Source organism: Schistocerca gregaria, chromosome X, assembly GCF_023897955.1.
Source record: "Schistocerca gregaria isolate iqSchGreg1 chromosome X, iqSchGreg1.2, whole genome shotgun sequence".
Taxonomy (NCBI): domain Eukaryota; kingdom Metazoa; phylum Arthropoda; class Insecta; order Orthoptera; family Acrididae; genus Schistocerca; species Schistocerca gregaria.
The window spans coordinates 641,527,407-641,539,882 of record NC_064931.1 but is presented as its reverse complement, the minus strand read 5'-3'; the positions used below and the strand labels follow the sequence as shown (position 1 = coordinate 641,539,882).

At 42.3% G+C, this 12,476-nt stretch overlaps 1 pseudogene; it reads left to right on the top strand.

Annotated features, from left to right (window-relative positions):
* The first annotated feature begins 1,823 nt into the window (after nt 1-1,823).
* Nucleotides 1,824-1,941, top strand: LOC126299793 (5S ribosomal RNA; annotated as a pseudogene).
* Nucleotides 1,942-12,476: the final 10,535 nt, after the last annotated feature.

Here is a 12,476-nt window from a genome sequence, read left to right as displayed (position 1 = left end):
TCAAATGGCTCTGAGCACTATGCGACTTAACGTCTGAGGTCATCAGTCGCCTAGAACTTAGAACTAATTAAATCTAACTAACCTAAGGACATCATACACATCCATGCCCGAGGCAGGATTCGAACCTGCGACCGTAGGGGTCGCTCGGTTCCAGACTGTAGCGCCTAGAACCGCACGGCCACTCCGACCGGCCATGATGGATGTCCGGCACATAGCTCACGTTAGGTTGAAGCGGTATTGAATAGCATATTTCATGACAGGTGGATTGGTCGTCGAAGCATCATACCATGGCCCGCACGTTCATCGGATCAGACGTGTCCGGATTTCTTTCTGTGGGGAAATTTGAAGGACATTTGTTATCGTGATCCATCGACAACACCTGACAACATGCATGTGCGAACATTACGGAAGGCGAACTACTCGCTGTTGGGAGGAATGTCGTTACACGTATTGCCAAATGCATTGAGGTTGACGGACACCATTTTGAGCATTAATTGCATTAATGTGGTATTTACAGGTAATCACGCCGTAACAGCAAGCGTTCTCAGAAATGATAAGTTCACAAAGGTACATGTATCACAGTGAAATAACCTAAATAAAATGTTCAAACGTATCTACGTTCTGTATTTTAATTTTAAAAAACCTACCTCCTACCGTTCGTCTAAAATTGTGAGTCATATGTTTGTGATTATTACAGCGCCATCTATCACAAAGCGAAAAAAGTGGTCTAACTAGAACATACATATTTCTTTACGTACTACACGAATATGTAATAAAATGGAGGTTCCTATTTAAAAAAACGCAGTTTATATCCGTTTGACCTATGGCAGCGCCATCTAGCGGGCCAACCATAGCGCCATCTAATTTCCCCCTTCAAGCTAGACAAGTTTCGTTCTTTGTAGTTTTTTCGTTTGACGTTATTTCGTGAGATATTTGGGCCGGTCACGATCAATGGACCACCCTGTATAAAACGAAGGAAAGTATTCCTAACACAAATTTAAGCCAAATACAATGCTTTACTAGGCGAAAGCTTTAACATACACTTACATCAGTACTGTCCACTTTACGCTGTTTTTCCATTGACTGCTCTCGGATTTCTACACATTATGTGAACAATCATGGTGCGATAGAGCTTGCTTAAGTCATTAAACTTTTATTCAGGACAAGCGAGATTTAATTCTCTATGACATTCCTCACGTTTCCAAAAACCGCTTAAGGTGAACGCTGGACTGTTTCCGTTGCAAATGACATGTCCAGTTTTCTTGCACAGCCTTTGCAATCTGAGTTTGTACTTCGTCTATAATGTCTTTGTTGTCGCACAGGACACCAGTCGCTAATCTGAACTAACGTTTCTTTTTTTTATGTTAGTTGCTTTATGCCCCTCACCATGGGAACTAAGTTTTTTCATTCGTTTGTTATGATAAATATAGTCAGTTTACCTCGAAAGGTCAAGGAATAAGTCATAGACTTTTATTTGCACATCAGGTGCATCTTATACATGAATTACGAAATTTCTGTTGGTGTGCTGATACATTTACACTTTCCAAATCCACGTTTTACGTCATCAAGAATGTTATTTTTCCTATAAAATTCTGTATTCTGTGTTTTACAAAAATTACTATTGTTTTAGATGAGGGTGGTGTCATAAAACTCATCTACGCTTTGCAAGGGTTTTCTTGCCTCCACCTTTACATAAGATTACACCAGTACTTTTTCTAACGTTTAGAAAATGGCATTTCTTCCATACATGAGTTTATCATAATAGTCAGTGGCCTCACAAGCCAATGTTAAATGTTATTACTAACCTAGTAGTTATACCATCTGCCAACGGCCTTGCCGCAGTGGTAACACCGGTTCCCGTCAGATCACCGAAGTTACGCGCTGTCGGGGTGGGCTAGCACTTGGATGGGTGACCATCCGGTTTGCCAGGTGCTGTTGGCAAGCGAGATGCACTCAGCCCTTGTGAGGCAAACTTAGGAGCTACCTGACTGAGAAGTAGCGGCTCCGGTCTCGGAAACTGACATACGGCCGGGAGAGCGGTGTGCTGATCACGTGCTGTGGGTCGGTCGGTACTATTGGGCGTTCCAAGGCCTGTTCGGACGGAGTTTAATTTTAGTTATACCATCTAAATCGCCAGAATGTTTTATTTTTAGAAACTGTATTACTTTGGTCACTTCTGACTCATTTTGGCAGCAGGAACAAGCATTTTGTCAACTGTTGATACTATTTATGCTCTCTGTAACGCTCGCCGGGTAGGATGCTACCCTGGATGATGGTGGTAGGTCGTCAAGGTCAAGATCTAGATGAACCACCAGACCTGGGCGCAGGTTAGCAGTGGCTAGATGTGAGTTGGCGAGTCTGGTGCCCAAAGACGCTAATGAAACATCACCATTGCTCAAAGATTGCCTTGATTCATGGGCTGCTTGCAGCGACGGAAAGGCGGGGATGGCTCACGTCACGCTGGAATATGCTGACGCCAAGGTTCGCTGGGCTGTCTCGGCGCAGTGGTATCAGCGTCCAACGACGTCACGGGATCGCTGGCCACGCCGCACTGGCATTCTCATCCACGCTCCCCATGGTCGCTAGGAGGTCAGGGAAGCGATAACAAGGGCTTTCTCCATAAACGACACCCTGGAAGGCAGCAAACAACTACGCAAGAGGTTTGTATAGTCATGCTGAATTAAATAGCCTTCTCCTGACAAGGGAAAGGCCAGCAGCATCGAAGTTTGCCAACAGGGACAGTGGTGGGCGGTGGCACCAGCACACCCCCATGATGATGGATGATGTTTGCTCCATGGACCCACTGGTTAGGCCACCAGATTACCTGCTGGATGGAGGCACCTGTGGCTCCTCATCAGTCTTGACTCAGAAGGTAGCACTGCAGCTCACAGAAGCTCCCCAAGGTGGAACTTGCTGTTCCATCAAAGTCAAAACTTGTAGATGGGTAGATTAGCAGGGAGCAGACTGTCACAGGTGCAACCTCCAGGTTAGATGGCTGTGGAATGAGTAGGTCTTCCACTAGCGCAGGAATAATATTTGTACATGGCTGGTCCATGTGCTTTGCTACAGTGAGGTGGCAATGACATCATCTGGCCTACTTTTCTTGTCTGGTCAGCTTCTCTGGACACACTGGTTGCATTGATGTGTAGCAATTAACTCTGACCTGCTGCCATATTACAGCAGTCCTGCCCTGCTAGCATTTCACCTGCCTGTTGCGTAGCGACCTGGTTTGCTCACCTTTTGCATTACCAGAGAAAAACTTCAAAATATTACTCAAATATACAAAGTTTTTATCTCATGGCGTTTCACTCCCTTTTCCTTTAACAAACCCACCTCGGATCTGACTCAAGGTTTACCTGGAAAAACTCTTGCCAAAAAGGAGTATCATACTCATCCTGGACATTCCCAATGATATGCCATATGGGACATGGGATTTGCATCGTTTCCTGTCCCTCTTCCGAAAATGCATGTACATGGTTCTTCAAATACCAAAAACATCTAACTATGCCCCCTCCTCGCAATCCACAACAGCATCATAATAACGAAAATAAACCTCTAAACTATTTATAAAAACTACATTATTACACATATTATCTCCAACAAACATACATAAAACAGATTAATGTGCTACTCATTGACATAGTCTAAGTGCATAAGGCATCTAGTGTGCACCCTGTTCACCCATTCGTTCTTTCTAATTCAATTTTTTAGACTCAGCAACCTGCATTGGCAACGATACAGGCACCTGTAACAAAACATCTACACCCCATTTAAATGGCTTCACACACCCCACATGAGCGATAGAAGTTTTCATTGGTAGCTTTGAGAGAGGATGAGTCTCTCTTTCACTATCTTTCATATTCAAGGCTATTCTTTAATGTTGATTTTACACCAAGACATTTTTGTGAGCTAACAGAAAGTTATCAACATGAGTATTGATTGATGGGAGCATTACATTGTTAATGCATGTGGGATATTTATGGTGGCTCTCCTCTGAATAATATTTTCTGGGGTTGAGAACAAGCAGACAATTTGATCATTTAATAGTAAATCTTGAAGTGGATGTTTGGGGCTTACAATTTACGTGCAGGTATTAGAGAAAGGAACACCTCAAAGCACTTACTGGTGACAGAATTCTGGTCCCAAGAATTTCTCACAATGATGTGCAGACAATGCTTTCGGCCGAAGAGGCAGGAAAAGTGCCTTCCTGAGCCTACCTGTTAGGTGCCTTTAGCCACAGTAGGGGCAGGGCACGAGAGAAATTGAGGTCGCCCAGCCAAAGCGTTTCAACAGTGTTTTAAACGCTCTTTGTGAACAGTGATGGCGGGCGAGTTTCCATGTTCACTGTGGACCCGACGATATTGAGGTCAGGCGGTCTCATTCCAGTGCCTGCCGAGTTTTTGCGGAGCCTTAGTCTTTCGAAAACATTTTAGAATGAAATACAACATTTGTGCTGGCTCTGAAATGGCCTGTGTGATGACACTTTTCTTGGTTTAGCTCAGCCCCTGGTCGGAAATGCTATAACTTTTGGGCCATCCAGATAATTATTATCTGTGTGATAAGTGTGTTATTCACTTTAGGACTAAATGGAGACTCAAAACATGCTGCCTAAAGTGGTCGGACATGCTATAACTTTTGGGCCATCCAGATAATTATTATCTGTGTGATAAGTGTGTTATTCACTTTAGGACTAAATGGAGACTCAAAACATGCTGCCTAAAGTGGCTGTGAAAAAAAAACAAGTCACAAGCACAATATCATCTCCTCTATGTGGGTGAATTTATATGTTAGGGATTGGCTGCTTCTCCACCAGGAGGATATTGTTAACTTTGATTAGGATTCGCTGATGGATAGAGCAGATGAGTTAGAGGGGAGACATTGAGCTCGTAGAGTCATATGATTGACACGAAATCGTTGTGGGGATTGTTGCATGAGCGCTTTTGTGAAGTTTACTGAGGTTTGATGGAAATGGAGAGGAGGAGAAACTTGGTCTTCTGATTCAAACTTTAGTCTGGAAAAGATTCTGGTCTTGACTCTTGTTATGAGTGGGTTGCTCTTGGGACACTTGTCCTGAGTGTGAGTTTGTACTAGCATTGGTCTTGACTGGGGAGCCTGTGCTGAGGACTTAGCTGTACTGACAGTTTAGACGTTAGTAATCTCGGGCCACTGGCTATGCTGAGAGCAATCTTATTTGTGTTAGGTCTGAAACCTTGACATTTGACTTCCTTGTGGATACTGCCATATAAGTGAGTCAAATGGGTCCACGGTATGACGGGCAAATGGGAGTATCACGCGCTGGAAAAAAAATCGTTCAAATGGCTCTAAGCACTATGGGACTTAAAAGCTGAGGTCATCAGTCCCCTAAACTTAGAACTACTTAAAACTAACTAACCTAAGGACATCATACACATCCATGCCCGAGGCAGGATTCGAACCTGCGACCGTAGCAGTCGCGTGGTTCCGGACTGAGGCGCCTAGAACCGCTCGGCTTCCGCGGCCAGCCACGCGCTGGAACCTGCCAAGATTTCAGGGCTGTATTAGGGAGTAATTGCGATCCGTCTAACAGATCACCGGTAACGACTTTGCGTATTTCGTGCCTGGGATAATGAATTGCAGGGGCTGTACAGACACTTGAACCATTACCGTCAACTGAGGCAGCGCTACACATTGAGAAAGGGGTATAGTATTGCTTTGGCTTGTTAGGGCAAACGGAATCACAGTCTCGCCACTTGTTTTCAGCTGCATCAACGTAGTATAACTTCTTTGTAGAATAAATCCATCAAAGACTATTCAGTGTTAGATAATTTCCGATTGCATTATCCATGTATTGAACCAGAGTAAAGAGTTTAATAAGACAAACCTTAGTCTTTGCCAACCAATCGCCACCCAATGGAGTGTTAACTATTTGATGCGTCTGTTTGTGTTGCCAACAATTCATGATTTATTTGTCATCACAGTTAACTTATACTGTTCATTCTATTTTATGATCAATAAACTTGTGCCATAAGTTTTATAAAAGATCACTCCTAGGTTGATAGATTAATCCCACATCAACAGTTCACTACAGTAATGACAGGGTCGCTATTTCATTACATTATTTCAGCATTCAAGTTCATTTATATTTTGATAAACATTATAACCTCGAACGCAGGCTAACAACAACAAACACAGTCAAAGGAGAACATCAATTTAGCACAATCATGGGCCAGGTAGTCGAGTGGGAGGCTACTAGTTAAAAGTGATGGATGTCATGGGGTAAACTGATAGTCGCCTGTACCCCATCAAATCATACTGCAAGACCATTATTGTTTTTCAACTTCAACTTGACACTGACAGGTGATGTCATTTCTATGAACTGATACACTCCCTGTTACCAGGTCAATAATTTTTGACCTACTCTTACACCCTTATATTGTCACTAAAACACATTGTCCAGCTCTATAGTGTGATACCTTACCCACAAATTGTCCAGGTGGCTCTTGACACTCGAGAGCTTTTGTGTTAATTTTTTTCACTCTCTGCTAAACATTGTGTAACACTTTAGGACATTTCTTTCCTGGGTTCCACTACTTCAATGGGTAAAGGCACTTTCCAACTGTACGCCACCTCATATGGTGAGAACCTAGTCTCACTATGAATGGGAGGCAAACGTCCCTGTTAGTCTGACAGATGTTCACATAATGACTCAACATCATTGAAATCATGCAATGCACGTGTTCTGTTCTTTCATTTCACGGGCATGGAAGGGGATAGTTTGAAGCTTTAAAATGCATAATAATTTGCTCATCTGTTTCATTAAATTGGAGATAATGAAATGTTACAAACCGTTTGGCTTATCTCCTTCTATTTAAAGGCTAAATTCATCTGCCCCTTGTAACGACTGACGATTGGCAGGGCACTTTATTTTCATCATGCTATAAGTTTCATGACGTTATTTAATGCTGGAGAGTGTATTTTATAAAACTGCAGTGCTTGTCAGTTGAGGCTTATACTTCTGTTTTAAGAATGTGTGGAAACTACTCAGTGCCATAACACTGAGAGCGACAGGGGAAACCACATGGCATTCAGAAGCTTTGTTCCGACCTACACATGTCAAGGAGCCATATAAGAGGGCTGACCAAACTCCCCTGTCAATCAAGCTAAGACATGGTTCACGATGTTCGGCGCTGTTCGGCTCAGTGGAGGGATGAGGACGGCATTCTGAAGTGCTAGCTGCCACCTATTAATTTACGATAGAAATCACAAGCCTTGCAATGTCTGGGCCTACACAGTGGGAAAAGGAGCCTGGTGGAATCCCCGTCACGTTGGTTAGGCTTCCCTAATCTTACGCACTACTTAACCTAAACTATTCAGAAGACAAACACACACACCCATGCCCAAGGGAGGACTCGAACCTCTGCCAGGACCAGCCGAACACTCTACTCTAGTCCGCCCCGATAGCTGAGTGGTCAGCGCGACGGATTGCCGTTCTATGGGCCTGGGTACGATTCCCGTCCTGGTCGGTGATTTTCTCCGAGCAGGGACTGGGTGTTGTCTTCATCATCATTTCACACCTATCCGGCGAGCAGGTCACCCAATGTGGCGTCGAATGTAATAACACCAGCATCAAGGCCGCCAGACATACCCCACAAGGGGCCTCCCAGCCAATGACGCCAAACGCTCATTTCCATATATTTTTTTTCCACTCTTAACTGTTTCACCTTTTCACACACTATAGATACATCAGTGGCTTGCTTGTGGCCAAGGTCCTCGCCTGACCTATCAACATTGTCCTCATTTGGGATATCCAAATTGGCAATTAGTATCCTCTTTGGCAGACTCATATTGTCCATGCCAACATTCTCTATACTCAGTGGAAACATGTTATTTTCATTTACTTCCCTTGTGCATACTACACTTCAAGACACAATTCAACTTTATACATTCAACTCATCATTGTATACTAATGGCTCCAAAACACATAACATCTCACTTGGGGTTCAACACACACACTAGCCTAGAGTAATTTCCTGTGCCTTTAGCCATTTTGCCATGCGAATTGTTCTTTAGTGAACACGCCTGCAGTTTATTCTGTACAATCTACATGATAGACGAACTGTATGGTGATGTAAAACTAACAGTAGTCGTTACCAGCTGAGACAATGTTCCGCTGATTTCGATAGTTTACTATGAAAGGTCAATTTTTGCATGATGTTTATTAATAAAGTAAGTCTCAGGACTGTGCAGTATATGTCACCGACATTTGGCAACACTTTCGTGTACACATTTTTCGGTGTAGACCGCTACGAGACGTGCAGGAAAAGAGTGAATGAGGTACTGGAAGGTACGGACAGGGATGTGGAGCTACGCCTACTCCAGTGCGCTATCCAGCTATGCTAAGTGTCTTAGTTGAGGATCCGCGGCGCTTCCAGCCTAATCGAGGCGGTCACACTGATTCTCGATTGGATTTAAATCCCGGGAGTTTGGTGGCCAGAGGAGTCTTGTAAACTCATCATGGTGCTCTTCGAACCACGCACGTACACTGCGAGCTGTGTGGCGTTGCATTGTCCAGTGGTAGATGCTATCGTGTCAAGGAAAAACAAACTGAATGTAGCAGTAGACAGGGTCTTCAAGTATAGATTCATACTTGTGTTGATCCACTGTGCCTTCCAGAATGTCGAGATCACTCAGGGAATGCCACGAAAACATTTCCCAGCCCATAACACTCCCTCTCAGGCCTGTACCCTTCCGACAATTGTTGCAGGATGTTTGCTTTCAGATGTTTTACACCGTACACTCCAATGGCCATCTCTCTGATGGAGCATAAGGAAAGATTCATTTAAAAAGGCTACCTGTATCCACTCAGTGAACATCCAGTTGCTGTACTGGCGTCCAAATTCCAGCCTCAGTCACTGATGTAAAGCGATCAGCATGGGCGCGTGAACCAGGCGCCTGCTGTGGGGGCCCCTACACAGCAACGTTCGCTGAATGGTCGTTGAGGAGACATTATTAGTACCCTCTTGGTTCATCTGGGTGGTTAGTTGCTCAACAGCTGCACATCTATTCGCCCGTAGACATCTCTATAGCCGTCGTTCGCCACTGTCAAGTATGGCCTGTGATGCAACACAGTTCCCTCGGAGCCATTTTGCCATGCACGGAATACTTTAACCACAGCGGCACGCGAACAGCTTGATACCTTTAGGAAATGCTCCACCTTTAGCCTGTTAGTCAATGACCATGCCGTTCTGGACAAGTGATAAATCACTCTGTTTCCGTATTACGACAACGACTTCACTGTTGTCCGCCTAAAAAACTTACATCACGCTAATACTCAGGTAGCACGAAGATACATAGAAAAACATATGAAGACTTGATGAACGACTAGTTTAAATAACAGAGAGGGAGTTTACAGCAAAGTGGCGCAATAGCACCTGCCCCCTCCCCCCCTACAAAAAAACAGACAACGTGTGTCAAGCAAGTGGATTATTAACGGAAAAGGAGATATAAATAAACTAAACACATACTACAACTCCAGTCTATGCACATTCTTGGAACATGGGGCGCAACCGCATGCTGTGAATCATTGACACTGCGAAAGTAAACGGTCAGACCATGGAGGACTTGCTCATGCTGAAATGATGAGCGGGCGCAACCGAAGAATCGGTGATCTATGAGATTTAATTGAAGGATGAGGGAGGAGAAAGGAATGGAAAGGGAGGGGATTAGTTATGTCAGCTGCATCAGGATTTGCGGCATCAGCGGCGACGAATGACAATATGTGCCGGACCAAGACTCGAACCCGCCTACTTCTTCTTACTAGGCAGTTACTTTAACCACTGCGCCACTGGGATACAGTATTTATCGCAACTGTGCGGAATATTCATTAGATACTAAATTAGAGGTCACTGGCATTTTCTGTCAGCTCTCAAAAGCCTTTGACTGTGTGAACCACAGTATTTTCTTAAGCAAATTACGATATTACAGTGTCACCGTCAATGCTACGAAATGGTTTGAGTCTTATCTATCTAAGAGGAAACAAAGGGTGTCGTTGCAAAATACCTGTGCAGTAAGCAGTGTGTCTTTATCTTAATGGGAATTAATTAAATTTGGTGTTCCTCAAGGTTCCATCTTGGGTCCATTGCTTTTTATTGAATATAGTAATAACCTCTCATCTGTTAAATTGCCATCTACTCCATAGATGAATATCTTAACAGAGGCTGTTAAGCCTACTTAAGTAGAAATATCTGTTAGATTTCAGTTTTGACAACACTTGGTCACAACAGTCAAGATTAGGTAATTTGTGTATGATAAATGTATTAATAGTGCGTAACAGTGTTTCATTCTGACAGCGTGTTAATTCTATAAGTATTATCTGTTCCAGTTTACTGCATTGTATTAGCCTTTTTCGACTATCTCCTGACAAATGATCAGGGTAGTAAGAATTATATTCAATGTTTTATGTTTTTATGTTATACGTTCGGACATGCCCACATCCATGAGAATCATCTCATTTTTTGGGTCTATGGAACGAAAACTGAATCTAATCTAATCTATCTCGGTGCACTTCACGGCCGACGCACATTCCCACCGAGGGTCATGTATTAGCAGTCCCTGTCAATTTCGTCCATGCTCGCTATTCTGAGATTTCGCAGGACGTGGGACGCACTTGTGCATCGGTACTGAAGAAGGCGGGCTAATTGCCCATACAGGCAATGTTCGAAAGAATAGACACCACACATTTTTATAAATCGGTGATCCTTTGGGGAATGAGTGAATAATTAAATAAGAACAAGGAATGTTTTGTTCCATGTTCCGGGCTACTTAGCTCATATTGACTTACTTACATGAGTACAGTTTTCTCTATTTTACATGTTTTTAAAAGTCCGTAATTTCTTATGATTAATGGGAATTTAAGGGTCTGTTACTATTTCATGACTCATTATTATGCAAATGTCACCTGAGGATGTGGTTTTCAGTGAAACGCAACAAATGTGTAAAGAGGTGAGATTAGAGGGAAAGGAAGCAGCTCGAATCAGTCGATAAGAGAATGGCTGCGGGACCCATTAGATTCTATACTGACTTGGTAGAGGAACAGGTCTCATTTTTAGGAAAAGTGTTTTCCTTACGTTAGTGGAACAATGCAGCTTGTCACGAGAATGGAAAAAGGCGCACATCACTCCAATCTGTAAGAGGGTTTGCAAGATCGGTGTATAAAGCTATATAAGTATCTCATTAACTTTGATTTCTTCTAGACTTATGAGATGTACAAGGTGTTTCAGGTACGGTGTTTTCATTTGTAACGTATAAAATAATAAGTGAAAGGAATATTTATTTAGATAAGTAAAAGTAAGAAATGTTACTCTTCCTGCGGAGTTAAGAACATGCTTTATTTATTTTCCAGAGATTCACTGCAGAGAGCTATTATTTTTTAAAATTAGAATATGATTTTTTCATTATTTAAGCCAACGTACACAAATCAGTTTAAATCGAATTTCTATCAGTTTTAGTTAGGGAACTACAATGGATGAAATATTTAGAAGTGGATTCAACGTAGTATAAATAATGTGCTGTTTCCAGATGAATGTTCTGATGGCAAAATATTCATTTAAGTAAGATGTTGAAACATATGCCCATTTCCCTTAATACGCAACTCAATGCACCTTCCAAACGACGACATGAAAGCAATTGCTGGTAAAGCACATAGCAAACTGAGATTGAATAGAAGAATACTCAGGAAATTTAGTCCATCAACGAAGGAGGTAGCTTACAAAAACTCGTTCTATTAAAACTTGTGTGTATATTCATAGAAGGGTCTACTTATATCTCACGAAAAGACCATGAAGATAAAATTATTGAGATTCTAACTCAAACAGAGACGTACCAGCAGCCGTTCTTCCCTTGAACAATTCAAGACTAGAAGATGGCAAGGGGAAAGTAACAGTGGTAAAAAAATAATGTTGTATATAAAATATTATAATTCGTTGCTGTGACCCTATGGAAGATGACTAAATATATTACACTCATAACTCTTCAGAAAGAATAACGTTTCTTACTTTTACATATCTGAGTACATATAGCTTCACTTATTATTTAGAGAGTTACAGAGAAAAACACTTTCTCTGAAACAGATTGTGTATTATACTCATGTATGATGACTTATCTAGAGACTGAACAACTCCTAAATGGGAATAAACATGGTCTCACTTAGGAGTGATCCTGTGAAACCCAACTTTCTCTGTTCATTGAATGGGATGCAGAATGTAGGAAGACGTTGAGCTAAGATCAATACCGTGTTTCTTGCCTTCTGGAAAGACTTCAGTACAGTTCTACTCCGTGATCTAGTAAATGAACTGCATGCATCTTGAATATCTGAATAGATATATAATTAGACTGAATACTGACTAGCAAACAGAACTCATCAGAACCAAAGACAGTGTACATCGTACCTGAAAGTAGTTTCATAAGATCGATTTCATTCACAATGTATGTGAATGACC